Source organism: Euprymna scolopes, chromosome 19 (genome assembly GCF_053919585.1).
Source record: "Euprymna scolopes isolate OS-2025 chromosome 19, ASM5391958v1, whole genome shotgun sequence".
In the NCBI taxonomy this organism is placed as follows: Eukaryota; Metazoa; Mollusca; class Cephalopoda; order Sepiida; family Sepiolidae; genus Euprymna; species Euprymna scolopes.
Window position 1 is genome coordinate 51,814,681 of NC_136500.1, and position 19,682 is coordinate 51,834,362.

Consider the following 19,682-nt stretch of genomic DNA (forward strand, 5'->3'; position numbering starts at 1 on the left):
AAAATGAAAATATTTTGAGAGGTTTGAAAATAATGAATAGAATGAACTAAGCTTCCTTAGAGGAATGTTACAAATGTTTTGTGAAAATCATATTTTAAAAGCATAATGTAACATTTAAAAAAAAAAATTGTTTTATATATTGTAAAATGTCTTGAATGTATGTAAATGTTATTGTATTTTTGCGAAAGGAATTTAAAGTCATGATTAGGTATATACAGAATTGAAATGATCTAGGAAAAATTAAGATTAATTATACTGATAAAATGGTTGGCCTAGAATTTTAGAGGGGACAAAAATAACAATTAGGTAAACGGGTATTTTTGAGAAGTTTTTACGGATGTGATAAGCCCAAAGAGAGATTTGCTTTTTGTATTTTTTTTAAATCCATAAATATTTTTCGCAAGAAGAGTAACTTGCCGGGGAAGCATTAGAGATGCCCCGTTCGGAAAATAAGATGGACCCTGTGGTAATTAAGTGCTTGAAAAAAAAAAAAAAAAAAAAAAAAGCTGGTCGCACGTGACGATTCAAAGCAGGAGGTAAGACCTTTTCTTTCCTGTATATTTATATGCGGGACATATCATTCCTCACTCGTGTTATTTTAAAAGCTCCCCATTTAAAAAATAAATAAATAAAAATAAAATAAATAAAGAAAATTATATATATATATATATATATATATATATATATATATATATATATATATATATATATATATATATATATACATCCCTCTTTTCTCTTCTCTCCTTTCTTTTCTCCCTGTACATATTTATTTCAGGGTAATTGTAAATATACCCTTCTCATTTTCATCTTAGTTTAATTTCTTCCCTCTACTTTCTTTTTTAAAAATCAAAATGCCATCGTTTACCCCTGATGAGGATGGTGAAAGACGTCTCGGGTTAGGAGTAAAAAGAACTCTCTTCTCTGTCATTATATATATATATATATATATATATATATATATATATATATATATATATATATATATATATATATATATAATATAGAAAAATCTTATTCAAAATTTCCAAAAAACATTATAAACCTGTTAGGAAGGTATACAAAATTTTAATAATCCGACAAGGAGTATATATGTATACATACATTTATATACATATGCATATACATATATAAATCTATATAGACATACCATAGAAAACGTCATCATATAATGATTAGATCACTCTCTGACTGACGTAAAAAGCATTTAATAAGAATAAATGTTTAATTTCAACTGTATCTGTCGCGGTTGACGGTGGCCAAATGGTACAGGTTCTTGTTAATGAAGTCAGGCATGCCTTATGTTGCCGGGGTTCGAATCTCTCCACTAGCTTTAATCGTTACATCTTACACTGATTTTTTTTTTTACACAGTGATCACCACTTATCAAGGCCCGGAAGCCACTCAGGGATAAGGGTTATTGCAAGTGCATTACGTTAGTGTGGAGATTTGATGAAGTGTTTACTTAAGGGGGCGGTTCATTAGGAATTTGTTAACGTTGGACTTGAACACATCCAAGTTGTAGTCCGGTGAGAAGCCGGCAGACGGAACAGAGTTCCACAGGCGTGCAGTTCTAAGAAAGAAGCTTTGTTCATGGAATCCGCGTTTTGATTTAGGCACAGATATAGAGTGGGGGAAATTTTTCACAGTGGATTAAGCTAGACGGGTGTTTTTCGTGAAAGATTGGCGAGGGGGGACTAGAGATTGGAGTTCAGACGAGCACCTGCCATGGAAATAACGATGAAACAAGGATAGGCTCGCAACGTCTCTTCTGTGGGAGAGAGGTTGCAGGGTAGAGAAAAGGGCATCCCCCACTAAGCCACGAAGTCTATTTTGTATTCTGTCAAGGCAGGATAGGCTGTTTTTAGCAGCTCCTGCCCAGATATGTCAACAGTATTCCATCCTTGGACGTACTTGGCTTTTATATAGATAGAGAATTGCATCAGTAGTGAGATATCTTCTGGAGCGGTAGAAGGATCCCACCATCTTTCCAGCGACCTTGGCAACAGACTTGATGTACGTGTTCCATTTCAGATCATGAGTAAAGGTACAAACCCAGAAGCTTGTCAAAACACGGGGCCTTACCCAGACGAGAGCCATCCATCACAATTGATGCCAGATGGGGATCAGAGCGTTGATGATGCAAGGATAGGAGTTTGGTTTTGGATGCATTAAAGGTAACCAGACACATCTTCCCCCACTGAACCACGCGCTCGAGATCAGAGGAGAGAGAATCAGAGAGAACTTTGTCATTTACAGCCTTTGATGTGTTGCCGTAGATGGTCTGTCATCAGCATAAATGTCAACGAATGATTTAAGTATGTGTTTAGGGAGGTCATTGATGTAGATCAGGGAGAGAGTTGGGCCCAGGATTGACCCCTGTGGGACTCCAGCATTTATATTACAGGCCTCCGATTTTTGTCCATCTACCACTACTCTTATGAGCCTATCGGAGAGAAATGATTTAATGATTGAGAAAACATTTCCAGTTATACCGTAACTGGAAATCTTGTGAAGTAGACCCTTATGCCATACCTTGTCGAAGGCCTTTGATATGTCAAAAACAATTGCCCTTACCACTATAATTGGGATGCCATCAGGGCCAGTTGCTTTACTGGAATCTAGGTTCTTTATTAGCTTTGCGACCTCATGCACGGATATTTGTATGTTACCTAGCTTGTTCTGTGTTATAAGAGGAAATATGGGGAGTTGATGGCCTTCGTCGCATAGGGTAGAATTAGCTGCAAAGTTCTTTGCAAATAGTTTAGCCTTGTCGGACGCTGATGAGACGACCTCTGGTCCATTGATAATGGTTGGGATAGAACGCACACTTTTGCTCAGGATCCTATTTGTTATATGCCAAAACTGGTGGGAACCAAGCCGCTGATCAGCTACCTTGAATTTAACAGACTGGGCATATAGCTCTCTTGCATTTTTTATTACTCTTTTACAGTAGTTGCTGGCAGTCCTGAAAGCAGCTTAAGTCTCAGTGCATCTATTACGTTGGTAGCTATGGAAAAAGTGATTTCTGTGCGCGATAGCAGCAGCACATTCTGGGGAGAACCATGGCTGGCTGTTAGGTTTTTGTTGGAATTTTTTAGATGGTATGAATTGGTCTATGCCTACAATTAACCATTCGGTCAGATCTGATACTATAGAGGACACTTCCTTTTTAAACCTGGAGTGCAGAGGTAAATCAGATATGAATGTACGGAAGCTATCCCAGTCAGCCATAGAGTATCGGTATACAGTACGGTGGAGGGGTACGTCTGGGGGCTTCTTACATTTCGTTTTTATCTTAACTGATACGACGGAGTGGTCGGAGGATCATAGAGGAGAATGAACGGAACATGAACATAGCTCAGGGGAAGTTGAGAGAAAAAGGTCTAGAAGGCTTGCATATTGACCGGGTGTATCGAGCACACGGGTGGGTTCGCGAACAATCTGAGTGAGGTCATAAGCAATGGCAAAATCATGACAAAACCTCCCCTCATCGTCTGTCTTACTTGAATGGGTCAGCCATTCCACGTTATGGACGTTGAAGTCACCACAGATGTGGATGTTAGCCGAGGGATGCGCAGACAGTATGTGGTCTATTTTCTCAAATATGCTCTTAAAGATAGTAACTCCGCTGTTGTGGGGCCGATAGAGGGCAAATATAAATGAAGTGGTGTTAGCAAGTGCAACCCTGAAGCACATATAGGGTAAATTAGGATCTTCTCTAGAGATATCCCTGCCACACGGGAAGCCATCCTTAATGTAGGCACATATTCCATGCCCATGGCGATCTTGGGGGTCAGATTTAGTTGTTAAATTAGAGTATCCGTTAATTATGAACTCATCTAGGGAAGTGGTCGGCCCTATTCCAGTTTCACTTAGAAATAATAAGTTCGGTTTCGTCTCCTGTAATTGGGTTTCAACCTCTGGAAGGTTGGAACGTAGACCCCTGATGTTGGAGAAGGAGACCTGGTAGTAGGGGTCTACGTTGGAAGAAGGGGTTCTAGGTTTAATCGAGTTTTTATTCTGGAGATATTTCATGTTGAGGTTTTGGGATTTGTGGAATAGTTCGGCATACTTGGTTAGAACAGTACAGAGAGGGAAAGTAAGAGAGAAAAAGACAGGAATTTTTTTTTGTAGCACACGAAAAGGTAAAGCCGTAACAATTACCCACTAGTAGGGCATCGAGAGGCCCCACCACAGACCTCTGCATGGTCCAGATCCACTCACCAAATGGCAATACAGCAGTCCCAATACTTTGCGCCTGCTGATAGGACAGCCTCCTTAGTGGTTAATCCAAGGTTCGGGTCCCTGACTATCAGGCGGATAACGTCAGCCCAGACAAAACGTTCACCTCCAGCACCCTTACTAGTGACATGGCCACAAGGACAGACAGAGACAGAAAAATTTCCGACATCTCAGACTACTAGTCACCAAGTACTACCGACCTTTAAGCAGCTTTTTCTTCACCCTTTGTCAGAAAAATCACTCATAGAATGAGGATTGAGGGACAAAAAAGGAGAAGCGAGAGTTACTGGAGCTGTCGATAACACATCCACTGTATTATCTACTCTCCATTTAAAAAAAAGGGGGGAGGAGGGGAATGGGTACAAGTGACTTATTTATATCTAAGTAGTAAGTCCGGTGCTAAGTTAACAATTCAGGACACTTTTGATTATAATCTCCCCTCCCATATTAATGAGTGGAAGTTTGTCGTTATCTATCGAGTTTGAATCATTGGAGTTTCACCTTATAATTAATTAAAATCCAATAATTAACTATTATCAATTTGTAAAGTCGGCTTAATATTAATTTACATTCGAGTTTAGATAATTATTCAAGGTTTTACTTTAGGAGTTTCGTTTTCATAGGTAACTTTTTCTTTGCTAATGTCACTGTATTATATTTCGAATGTACTTGAAAATAAGGCTAACTATATTAGATGGTTTGATTGGCTAGCCAGGAAGCAAGCATTTTCAATACAGGCAAGCTTGCAGTAATAGTATATATTAAGTATACTACTTAATAAAGTCCTAAGTTTATCTACTCTAATAGAGAATAATTTCCGGCATTTTTTTTTGATGATTCCCGAAAGGATGAAACACTAGTGTCTGTAGGTATTTAGTAGTTATTATAGTAAATAATAATAATAATAATAATAATAATAATAATAATATATATATATATAAAATTAACTCATTTTTGCCCTTTAATTTTGACCTTAATAGGATTAAAAATCAAGACATTTCATGCAAATGTAATACGCATTAACTGCAGCACAATATCTGATGTGTGTTTATAGGCCTATCATTTATCCACTTCCTCGATAATCGTAGATTCCTATATTCTATCTGCTGAGAGTTCACTGTCAAAATCGGTTAAGATCAATGGAAATGGTAAAGTCTTTTCTCTCTAATAAATTCCCCCTTCTCCCGCCACCACTTGACACTGTTGCGGGATCGTCCACAAGAAACAGTTACGAAGGAACACCGGTTTGGGTTTTCTTTACTTCCTAGTTGCTTAAAAAAACTGGAATGGAATTTTAATTCTACTGAGTGAAACGCACCATGGAGTTAACCGAATCGAAGGGTTACTTATGCCATTTTTTTCGCTTTTCGCTGTGTTTTTTTTCCCTTGATTCATGCTTTGTTTTTCCGATTTACGTTTGTTCACTGTTTTTTGTTTGTTTGGGTTTTGCCGATTTTTTAAAGACGTTTAACATCGTTTTTATTTTTATTTTTATATTTAAACAGGGCTATTACTTCAGTTATTCTTTACTTTACCCCCCCCCCCTTACACACACCTCCAAACAACCGAGCAACGCCGGGTACCCCCGCTAGTATAGTATATTTCATATAGATGTGTATGTGTGTTTGTATGTATGTGTGAACAAGTCGAATGCTATTTAAAGAAGAGCTAAGAGGTTAACATTAATAGGTCTACATTCTTCGTATCAGTGCGTGTTGATGGGCGTCCGTTGTCAAGTTACAGCGATTTTGGTTGACATTAGATTATCAGCGTTGCACAATTATCTTTGTTTTTGTTTTACGGCATATCAACCCTTTTCAGGTTATTTAATGCCGAATCCAGTGATTTTGAAGAACACAATTTTTGAATAGAGTATATATATATATATATATATATATATATATATATATATATATTTTTTTTTTTTTTTTTTTAAAGTCAGTTTTTATTTAACTCATAGTTGGAACCCTAACAGGTACAACCACCTCGGGTCAGAGTGGACCTGGGAGCAATGGCAATTAAAGAGTGGCTCTACACTCCCCAAATCCCGAAAGCTGGGGCCTCACCATCGGATATAGTTTAAGGTCATATCAAAAACCACACAATTATTAAGTTGCCTTTTAAATGGTATTACCGTTATTAGTATTAGTAATATTAGTAGTTAACTACTGTAATCTATATTATCATTTAGAGTGTGTATCTGTTTATCATTTATAGGGACAAATATTACCCAAGAGATTTGCAATAAATTTGGCATGAGGTAAGGTCAAGATCCCCTGTGTGTCAACTAGTGGAACGCAGGCAAATGCGAGTAGTTATAATATTACTAATTCTAAGCGTATTACACACCCAACATAAGAATATACCTACTATTATACAAAAGAAACTTTGTGTGTGTGTGTGTGTGTGTAAGGGAGAGTGATAGTTTGTTCCCTATAGACTCCAAATATACTTTATGTATCTGACAGCGTTCTTAGATAGATTTTGTATCGGAATGTCTCTGATAAGATATACTGAATCGACAATCGAAAAAATCCGTTGAAAGAAGGAACAGGCGATTTGGACCAAAGTTAACACCTTACACAGCCTAACACCACCGGTGCATTTTAGAAGTTTTATTACCACTCGAGCAGAAAAGCTCGGCACAGAAAACCAACAATATGTTTTTTGATATGACAGGGGCGCGTTCAAAATGAATGTTTCTGTTTAAAGGAGAATCGCATCATGATACTTTACTTATTTATTTAAAACTTAGATTATAGCCATTATCACCGGACAGGCAGAAAGGCCAAGCATATAAAATCAACAAAAGGTTCGAAATGAATGTTTCTGTTGAGAACATAAACTATGACACTTGACTGTTGCATTTAAAATGTTACCCCACGATGGGTCGCCAACTAGAGCAATCAATCGATTTGATGGAAAAAAATGGGCGATTTCACTGATTTCAGTGACAATAAAAGTACTGGTAGTGTGAAACATTCATTCATTCATTCTCATACAACCCTGGGCACCGTCGGGTCTCCCTACTAGTCTTATCTAAGGGAGACAATCGAAGTGATCCCGAATTTAAAAATTACTTTCTATGTCCTTCCAACTCTATCGTGGAGATCAAACCTCTTTAAAACTTCAAACATGTATATCTGTTCTTAATGGAATTTAAATCATATGTATGCCACTGATTCAGAAAGTTTTCCAATATTTCAGACTCTTCGACGATATTGTGGGGAGAAGGGAGCAAAACTGGTAGAGAGGACAGTAAAGCCAAGAAAGTAAAATGGTATTATAAGCATAGTGTAACAATACATTACAGTCACCCTCATTCAATCACGAGCAACATTGGGGGTTCCAGCTACTTAATTAATAAAAGGGATGACGAAATAGGCATGGTAAATAAATAAAATAAATCCTTATAGCTGGAAACTAAAATTGAACACCCACAGATTGATAACACAAGAAAATTACCACCAGTCTATAGTAGAATCCGACAAAAAAAAAAAAAAAATGGATAATTATATTCCAAATCGATGTTAGCAATTAAAAGAAATATTTCCAACCACCGATTCCCATGATTGATAGCACTTTTCACGAGAGTATAACATTCAAAATCCTCGGACAAACATTCACAGAAACATGAATTGGAATACATACATAGAAGATATTGCCAAGTCTGTTGCTAAACTTCTTACATCTTTTAGTATCCTATCTCTATATAAAGCTACAATTTGCTCATGCATGGAGTATTGTTGCCAAAATCTGGGATGGTGCACAAACTACTAGCCTCTTGCACAGGGTTAAAAAAGTCTCTTGCGTAATAAATGCTATACTGCTTACCAAACCTCATCCCCTGTCCCATCGCCGCAATCTTGCATCTGTTTTACATTTGATTCCAAATATGCTCCGATGAACTCAGTTACCCGACCAATCTTATTAGCAACAACCTTGTTTCACTGTTGAAGTTCTCAGATGCTAGAGAACCTTCTACTCTAATGGCTTCTTTCCTCGGACTACTTGCATTTGGAATTCCTTTCCCGTTCCCCGTTTCTCCGACTGTATCAACACGCAGAAGTTTAAATGTAATACAGACGAACGTCTTGCTGCAGAACTACTCACGTAGGATGCTCCTAATAAATATGACACTTATCACAGTAGTTGGTCACGTTACAATGGCAATATGCTTTGTTTGGAATGAACAAAAGTAAAAACAAAACAAAACAAAAGTAACTAAAAAGAAACAAAAAGAAATTTTCATTAAAAAAATCTCCACATTAAAATACAAAAGTCTTACTTGTTCTCCCGATCTCAAGTCTATTACTATGGCGCCATTGCCGAAGTTTCTGTCAGCTTTCTTTAAACATTCGTGGAAATGTCAACATGTCGCTTTCTCGATCAAAATTTTCTTTTGATGAATGTGGTTTACTTTTTTGACTGACATAAAAACAACTTCAAACGTGAAAGACAAAATTAGTAAAGAGAAAATAATAATAATAATAATAATAATAATAATAATAATAATAATAATAATAATAATAATAATAATAATAATTTAAGCATAAAAATTTTTTCAAGGCAAAAAAGAATCGGTAGATGTTCCATTTATGTTTTAGGTCAATCCACGGGTGACACATGTCTTGTCTTCCCAGACAAAACTTAATCTCAAACGATCCCTTGAACCTGGAAGTCCCTGTCTAGTCTGATATGTCGTAACATTTTACGAATTGCCAAAGGCGAACAGTTTCCCCCCTTCAACATTTCTTTTGACAACAATATTTTATGTTATGCATTAAATTCTTCAATTAAATATTTTTTATTCATAAAAAATGGTAAAAAGAATGTTTGTCATTTTTCCTCATCTTTTCATGTTCGCCTGATAAAATTTATAACAAAAACAAAGAAAAAACGAGGACTTGTCTTCTTAAGATACGTCCATCTAATCTGTGAATTTAGCAATGAAAATCGTATTTAAACCCAAAGAGACAAACGGAGATAAATAATATTTTAAATTTAAGCGGGACGGACTGGTTGGTGGACAGGGAGATTCATAGAGGCAAGTGAGACCGCATTAAAATTAAATGATGCATTTAAACAAGTCATTTATTAAGTTCAAGACCCAACTAATGCAAAATCATGAATATCTTGCCTTCTTTTATCCTTAACTCCACCGCTATCCCACGCAACTTCAATTAATGATCGAGTCTGTGGATTTTTTTTTTAATGATATATGATGTAACAACTGCCGATTTTTTAATTGAATTGTTCCAAGTTCAACAAGGTGCACCTAAAGAAGATCGAAGGTTATATCGGTCAATATATTGCACGAATAGCACTCAAGATAACAACAGTGTTCTAAATAATCCGAATTCCATTTTTATATTCATAGGTACGGCTACAATCACGTTGACACACAGGTTTGCGTTACATCACTGAAGTTAAGCAACTTTGAACCCGGCAAGTTTCAGATAAATAACTGTTTGGGTACACCAGGTGCCGTATGTAGGATGATGACTGCACTTTCCCGTAAAACTGACATGGCTGTCGATGTATTTATTGCGGACTGTTATCCTCATCTTCATAGTTGTTATTGTTTCACTATATTTCGGCCAACTGATCCTCTGGCCTTCTTCAGTTGATTAACCGCGACGGGATAAGAATCCTGAGTCTCTTAACTGTATTCCCAGTAATTACTGCCTTCCGTAGTTGTTGCTGTCTCACCACGTTTTGGCAACAAAACCTTTGGCCTGCTTTGAGTAGGATTGAAACTGCTATCTTCATAAAATGTTCATCTGTAACCATATAGATTCAACGCCTCCATTTGAAGAAGGACATGAGTTGGCCGAAACGTGCTGGAACAACAACTATGAAGATGAGGATAACAGTCCGCAAATAAATAAATTACTGATCTCAAAGAATTCCCCCCCCTCCCAAATATATAATGCCTCTGTCGACTTCTTCATATTTAATGCACCCCCCCCAAAAAAAAACAAACCAACAAACAAACAAAAAAACTTGACATAAACCTCAAAAAGAATTCACTCAATGTAAAGAGCTGCAAAACTTCATGGACAAAAAAACTCGAAAGTGTTAGATGGATTATATTACCACCGAGCAAACATTACTTCTTCCATCTTTGTCAGAACCATCGTTACAGAGCAACTAAGCGCGCTCTTGACAAAAACGACCGAGGCACAAAAAGTGGCGTTCAAAAGTGCATCGATCATGGAGGTGAGTATGTAGAAAAATGAATTCTAGAGAACAAAATGCCGCTCATTTTAATGATGCAAGTCTCGTCTTCACAGCTCTTCAATGTTATAGTTTTTTAATTAAAAAATAAAAGGCCTTACTTTTGGAACGGCCCTCGTACTATGTTGTTTTTTTTTTTTACACAGGAATCACCAGGCCTGGGAATTTTGTAAATTTGATTACTTAGGGGGACGGTTCATCAAGAACTTGTTTACGTTGGACTTGAAGACAATCAAATTGTAGTCAACTGGAAAGCAGGCAAACGGAAGAGAATTCCACGGGCGTGCAGTTCTAAGAAAGAAGCTTTGTTCATGGAATTTACATTTATGTTTAGGCACAGATAAAGAGCGTGGGAAATCGTTGATAGTGGTTGTGGCTAGACGAGTGTTTTTCATGAAAGTTTGGCGGGGGGGGGGGAGCATAGATTGAAGTTCAGGTGAGCATTTGCCACGAAAATAACGATATAGTAAAGACAGGCTCGCAACGTCTCTTCTATGGGAAAGAGGTTGCAGGGAAGAGAAAAGGGTATACCCTACTAAGCTATGAAGTCTATTTTGAACTTTGTCACGGTAGGATAAGCTGCTTCTATCAGCTCCTGTCCAGATGTGGCAACAGTACACCATCGTTGACCGTACCTAGCTTTTATATAGGTAGAGAATTACACCAGGAGTGAGATATCTACTGGACGGTAGAAGGATCCCACCATTTTTCCAGCAACTTTGGCAATGGATTTGATATACGTGTTCCATTTCAGATCGGGAGTAAAGGTCAAGCCCAGAAGCTTGTCAAAACATGAAGCCTCCCCAAGACGAGAGCAATTCATTTCAATTGATGACAGATGGGCATCAGAGCGTTGATGATATAAAGCTTGGTTTTAGATGCATTAAAAATAGCCAGACGCTTCTTTCTCATTGTACCACGTGCTCAATGTCAGAGGAGAGAGAATCAGAGAACTCTTGGTCGTTTACGGTCTTAGATGGTAGTGTCGTCAATATAAATGTCTATGAATGATGTAAGGATGTGGTTTAGAAGATCATTGATGTAGACCAGGAAAAGAATTGGACCCAGGATGGACCTCTGATTGACTCCAGCATTAATACTGAGAGCTTCTGATTGCTGCCCATCAACCATTACTCTTATGAACCTATCAAAGAGAAATGATTTAATAATTGAGAAGACATTTTCAGCTATACCATAGATGTAGATCTTGTGAAGTAGACCTTTATGCCATACCTTATCAAAAGCCTTTGATATGTCAAGAGCAATTGCCCTAGAAAAGAAGCCTCCGTCGAGAGATTCGGTAATCCCATGAGATATAACTGTAAGCACTTCTGCTGTAGATCTAGCAGAACGGAAACCATATTGCATGTCACTAAGAAGGTTATTTTTGCTGAGATGTTTGAATACTTCTCTATTTAACACAGGTTCCAGCAGCTTACTCATGACGCACAGGAGACATTGATCTGTACCGAGAGGGAGATGAGCGATCACCCGAATTCTTAAATACAGGGCATACTAATGAGATTTTCCAAGGTGTTGAGAAGTATTTCTCCTTAAGACAATGCTTAAATAACTTTGTAAGTAGTTCTGGTTGAAGCTTTTTGAGCACTATGATTGGAATGCCGCCAGGGCGAATTGCTTTACTGGAATCAGGGTTTTTGATTAGCTTGGTAACACCACGTACATATATTTGTATGTCGCATAGCGTGTTTTCAGATACACAAGGAAATACTGAGGGTTGGCGACCTTGGTCGTAAAGGGTAGAATTAGCTGCAAAGATCTTGGCAAAGAGTTTGGCTTTGTCTGATGCTGACGAGATTACCTAAGTCCATTAATGATAGTTGGGATAGAGCATACACTTCTGTTGAGGATTCTGTTTGCTATTTGCCAGAACTGATGGGAACCAAGTCGCTGCTCAGCTACCTTGGACTTGTCGGACTGAACATACAACTCTCCCGCTTTCTTTATTACTTTTTTACAGTCCTGAAAACAGTTTTAGTCTCAGTACATCTATTACGTTGGTAGCAATGGAAAAAGCGATTTATGTGGGCAATGGCAGCAGCACATTCAGAGTGGGAACCACGGCTGGCTGTTAGGTTTTTGCTGGAACTTTTTCGAGGGTATGAAACGGCCTATACTTACAATTAACCATTCCCCCATGCCTGATACTATAGAGGATACATCATTTTTAAACATGGAACGCAGAGGTAGATCTGATATAAATGTACAGAAGCTATCCTAGTCAGCCATAGAGTATAGATATATTGTACGAGAGAGAGGTACGTCTGAGGACCTATTACATTTCATTTTTATCTTAACTGATACAACAGAGTGGTCGGAAGATCCCAGTGGAGACAGAATGGAAGATGAAAATAGCTCAGGGCAAGTTGTAAGAAGAGGTCTAGGAGACTTGCATACTGACCGTCAGTGTCGGGAACACGGGTGGGTTCATGAACAATCTGAGTGAAGTCATAAGCAATGGAGAAATCGTGACAGAACCTCCCCTTGTCATCGGCCTTGTTTGAGTGGGTTAACCATTCCACACTGTAAACGTTGAAGTCTCCATAGACGTGAATGTTTGCGGAGGGGTATGCAGACAGGACATAGTCAATTTTCTCAGATATGCTTTTAAAGATAGTAACTCCACTGTTATGGGGGCGATAGAATGCAGATATAAACGCAAGTGCAACCCGGAGGCACATGTAGGGTAAGTTAAGATCTTCTTTAGAGATGTCCTACCACACGGAAAGTCTTTAATGTAGGCACATACTCCATGCCCATGGCGATCTTAGGGGTCAGATTTAGAGGCTAAGTTAGAGTATCCTTTAATTATGAATTTATCTAGGGAAGTAGCCGGTGCAATGCTAGTTTCGCTTAGGAAAATAGGTCTGGTTTAGTCTCCTGTAATAGAATTTGAACCTCTAGAAAGTTGGAACGTAGACCCCTTAATGTTAGAGAAGGAGACATGATAATGGGGGTTTACGTTGGAAGTTGAAGATCTTGGTTAAATCGAGTATTTTTTCTGGAAACCTTTCATGATTGGGAAACGATCAACATCATTCCTGTCTGTACAATTTCATTTGAAATCAATAAACCACCCTTTAATCGTTGTTTACAATGGAACGCAATCAAAATAACACTTCTGAATTCATTGTTTGGCTAAATAGTACATATTAACATCAGAACGCAAAGTTTCATCAACGCAATATATATATATATATATATATATATATATATATATATATATATATACACTGTAGAAAAGTGCCCAGTTATAGGTGAAGATATTAATGTTTTTAGGCAATTTTTTTATATTTGTCGTCTGAAGGATCAAAATTCAAAACAATACTGATCTTGTAAAAATCCGTCGCCTCTGTCGAAAGTTTAAGGCAGACATGCAAACATACATACATTCATACATTTACATATTGGTAACTAAAGATTTTCGACCTAAACCGATTAACAAGCCTTCTCTATCTCAGAATACCATTTATGTAAAATTTTAAATGTTTAGACCAGAAATTATCTAAGTAATTTGGTAGAGACCGCAGAGGTCAATTTTTAAAAAACTTTTACCCCTATTATGACCCCTTAAAATTTATTGTTCTGTGATTAAATAAAGTTATTAAGGTAGATCCATGTCCAAGGAACATATATCTTAAATATCAATTGTTTAGACCAAAAATTGTCGGAGGAGTTTGGTAGAGTTCTCAAAGGTCAAATCGTTGAACTTTTACCCCTTAACAGCCAAATTCCTGGTCGAAAACCGATCACATCGATTTTCCCAAATCTCAGTACCCTGTATATAAAAATTTGAGTCTGTAGACATAACATTGACAAAGTTATTGCGTAGGGAAATGTACATACACAGACAGACAGATACACAGACAGATACACAGACACGTTCACTTTTATGGATATATAGATAGATAGATAGATAGATAGCCTAGCATTTACGCCCGGCGTTGCGCGGGTGTTTGGATGCGTATGTTGAGCAAAAAAAAAAAAAAAGTGGTAGTATAAAGGCAGGCTCTAATCCGTACTGCGAAGGAGGAAAAGAACGAGGAAAAAACGTGACGTCTTTATGACCACCGCCAAACCGGAAGTGACGCATTAGAGGATTACTTTCAAAAATATCGGCGAAAAAGGCGATCCCCCCTGTTGAAAAGTGCCCAGTTGAAGGTGAAGATATTAATGTTATTAAGCAATTTTTCGATATTTGTCGTATGAAAGGTCGAACTTCAAAATGATACTGATCTTGAGAAAATCCGTCGCCTCTGTCGAAATTTATAGGCAGACATGCAAACATACATACATACATACATACATTTGTATATTGGTAACTAAAAATTTTCGACCCAAACCGATTAAAAAGCTTAACCTATTTCTGAATACTCTCTATGTAAAATTTCAAATGTTTAGACCAGAAATTGTCTGAGTAATTTGGTAGAGACCGCAGAGGTCAAATTTTTTAAAACTTGACCCCTACCAACTATTTTCCATGGTAGTTAAGGAATCCTCTGATATAGAAAGGCATTACCGTACATATTCACACTTTTTAATATATACATATGCACATAAAGTTATGAACAGGACATAGAGCCCCAGTAAAGCCGGGTTGAACTGCTAGTATATATATATATATATATATATATATATATATTTATATATATATATATATATATATATATTTACATATATATATATTTATATATATATGTAAATTACCTTGTCTGTGTGTATATGAAGAGGTCTCTACTAAACTACTCTGTCAATTTTTAGTTTACAGACTTTAAACTATATATATAATGTATTCTCTTTACAACCTACATAGTTTTACAAGCTCGTTGACAGATGGAATCAAATTTTAGAGAACAAAGATCGTTATTGTTTTATGATAAGGATTTCATTTTCAAGATGAAAGTTTAAATTTGCAAAACCTTTTGCACCGACCTGATATATTCTAAAAAACTGCATCCGATGTTGAAAAACCAATTAAACAATCCAAGGCGTGTAGAGTCAACCACGTGTTTTTTTTTTTTTTTTTTTTTTTACATAGGCATCACCACTTATCAAGGCCAGAAGGCCAATCGAGGATAAGGATTAAAGACTGTAGTAGACAATTGGACAATATAGTAATCGTTAGTAATGGAAATTCGGTAAATTTGTGAACAAGTAGAACGGCTCATCAAGAACTTGTGTACTTTAGACTTGAAGACAACCATATTGTAGTCAGCATGAAAGCAGGAAAACGAAAGAAAATTCCATAGGCGTGCAGTTCTAAGAAAGAAGCTTTGTTCATGGAATCTACGTTTAGGTTTAGGCACAGATAAAGAGTGAGGGGAATTATTGATAGTGTTTTCAGCTAGACGAGTGTTTCTTGTGAAAGTCTGGCGAGGGGGGAACCATAGACTGAAGCTCAGTTGAACACTTTCCATGAAAATAACGATACATCAGAGACAAACTCGCAACATGTCTTCTGTAAGATAGAGGTTGCAGGGAAGAGAAAAGGACATCTCCTACGAGGCTACGAAGTCCATTTTGAACTCTATCAAGGCAGGACAATCCTTTCTAGCAGCTCCTGCCCAGATTTGGCAACAGTATTCCATCTTGGACGTACCTGGCTCTTATATAGATAGAGAATTGCATCAGCAGTGAGATATCTACTAGATCGATAGAAGGATCCCACCATTTTCCGTGGCCTTAGCAACAGATTTGATGTACGTGTTCCTCTTAAGATCAGAAGTAAAGGTTAAGACCAGAAGCTTGTCAAAACTTGAGGCCTCCTCAAAACGAGAGCCATTCATTTCAATTGATGCCAGATGTGGATCAGAATGTTGATGATGTAAAGAGAGAATCTTGATTTTAGATGCATTAAAAGTAACCAGCTTATCCTGAACGAGAGTAACAGTATCAATTACGATCTCGTGTATGATCTGTCTCCGTTATATTAGACTACACCTGTAAACAGAAACACATACAGTGTATCACAAATATTTAAGTATATCTCTTCATGGACAACACTGAAAAAAATGATTTTTGACACAATAAAAAATAGTCTGTCTGGAGCATATATAACAGAGTTCATTTATTTTCTCCTCAAAATAACTCAAAATACCGCCACCAATAGCTAAATCCCTGGCAACAAAAGTGAGTACACCCTTACGAAAAGTTGCCAATATTAACATACATGTCAACTCTCAATATTTTGTGTGGCCACAATCATCATCCAAAACTGCCTTTACTCTCCTGGGCATGGAGCCACTGGAATGCTCTTTCACTCTTCAATTACAACGTCGCGGGGCTGGCGAATATTTGAGACTCTACTTGAGGATACCCCAAAGCTATTATATTGGGTTCAAGTCTGGAGACATGCTTGGCTAGTCCATCACCTTTACCCTCAGCCCCTTCAGTAAAGCAGTGGTTGTCTTCGATGTGTGTTTTGGGATCTTTATCATGCTGGAACACTGCTCTGTGACCCAGTTTCTGGAGGGAGGGGATCATGCTCTGCTGCAGTATTTGACAGTACATGTTGGAGTTCATGTTTCTTTCAATGAAATATAACTCTCCAATACCCGCAGCACTTATGCAGCCCCTGACCATGACATTCTCACAGCTATGTTTGACTGTAGGCATGAATCACACACTTATCTTTATACTCCTTAAATTGGTGCGCATGGCTGAAACCCCAGGAGGAAGCCTCTTCTGAAGGACATACACAAGAAAGCACGCAAACAGTTTGCTGAAGACATGTTAACAAAGCCGATATATTACTGGAACCATGTCCTAAGGTCTAATAGGACGAAACCTAATTTGTTTGGTTCTGATGGCCTTAAGCATGTGTGGCGGCGACCAGTGGGGAAGTACAAAGATAAGTGTGTTAAGCCTACAGTCAAGCATGGTGCTAGGAATGTCATGGCCTGGGGCTGCATGAGTAGTGCAGGTGTTGGAAAGTAATATTTCACTGAATAAAACATAAACTCTGATATATATATATATATATCATATATAGATATATAGCATATATAGATATATATCATATATACAGATCAAATATATATATATATATCATATATATATGAAATATATATGTATATATATCGTATATATATCATATATATATTATATATGCATATATGTCATATATATATTATATATGCATATGTATCATATATATAATAAATATACATATATATGATATATACACATATATATATATCATATATACACTATATATATCATGTATAATATATCATATATATATCATGTATATATATCATATATATATATCATATATATCATATATATATGATTATCATGTACATATATCATATATATATATCATATATATATATGTATATCATGTATATATATATCATATACATATATGTATATCATGTATATATATCATATATATATGTATATCATGTATATATATATCATATATATATCATATATGTATATCATGTATATATATATATCATATATATATGTATATCATGTATATATATCATATATATATCATATATATATCATATATATATGTATATCATGTATATATATCATATATATCATATATATATATATATGTATATCATGTATATATATATCATATATATATAACATATATATGTATATCATATATATATAACATATGTATATCATGTATATATATCATATATATATCATATATATATGTATATCATGTATATATATCGTATATACATCATATATATATGTATATCATGTATATATATATCATATATATATGTATATCATGTATATATATCATATATATATCATATATATATCATATATATATGCATATCATACACTGATGAGCTGTGAAACAGCGAAACAGTACCGTATGTGTATGACACACACACATATATATATATATATATATATATATATATATATATATATATATATATATATATATCCGTGCGGTTTGCTTGATCTGTGTTAGTTAATAGAATTTATTGGGCGCGGAGCGTTTGTTCAGTTGGCAGAGTGCTTCCCTCGCATGCAAGAGGCTCGGGTTTCGAATCCTGAGTGCGGATGTGTCTAACTGATGAGCCAAAATTAGAGCGAAACTCGAGTCTTGTACTTCCGGCTCGTTTACTGTCATGATTCTTCTGGACTACGTCGTTGTTTGGCTGTGGAATTTATTATATATCATCTCTCACACTCTGAAAATCATATATATATATATATATATATATATATATATATATATATATATATGTATATATATATATCCTCGTATTCATTTAATCATGCTTTCAAATTATTTGCATTATTTTGTTTGCTGTACACATGGCGGTCTGCATTCGATTTCTATCGTCTTTTAGGTATTTGTTTGTTAAATGCTATATATCTAATTGATTTATGTTATTTTAATTTTTAGTTGTTTTTGAGCTGTGTGTATAAAACTAAAAATGGGGATGATTTATTACAGGATGCAATTTAGCAATCAAAATGTCTTCTTTAATTCGAATGTTGCCGCCATTTTTTCGCTCTTTAGAATATCCACAGTGATAGACTTGCCACTATTGTTACTAGTGTAAATGTGCCTATTACAATATAGGCAATGGTAATACATTTGAATGGATGGTAATAAATTTAAGTTAATTCCATCTAATCTCGTGATAGGGAGATGGGTTACTGTGTGCTTTTTGTTGTGATAGCGTTGGTCTATTACTCTAATCGTCTTTAGGTAGTAAAGATGTTTTTTATATGCTAGAGGAGTTATTTCATGTAGAACCTCGGTGTGAAGTTTCTTGATATCTTTAGGTAGTTGAAAACATGTGAGTAGATGTATATTTCTTATATTATGTTTAAGGCAGTGTTTGAGAAAAATTATGGAGTCGACCGTTACATGTTTTTCAGAAAGTTGAAACAACTTTTGGCTGTGGCAAAATCTGTCTTACTTAGACTAAGTGATAAAAGGTTAATGCCGTTTGCTTTAAGCATTGTTTATATAAAAGACAATTTACGTTTATAGAAGGCAATATAATGCAGAGGTGTAACGAATAGACACAACCTAATAATAAGCTCTGTCAAAGGAGAAAATACAACTTAAAAAAATAATTATTAATTTTCTATAATCGTATATTGCAATAATATCGTGGGGTCTACCTTCCTGTCGGATATCAATAAACATACTTTATTTAATTAAACTTGAAATTTATGGA

General features: G+C 36.1%; 1 protein-coding gene across 1 annotated transcript in view; it reads right to left on the reverse strand.

Annotated features, from left to right (window-relative positions):
- Positions 1 to 19,682, reverse strand: part of LOC145240130 (protein Wnt-9a-like) — a 239,933-nt gene that overhangs the window by 37,481 nt on the left and 182,770 nt on the right. The gene's annotated exons all lie outside the window — the stretch shown is intronic.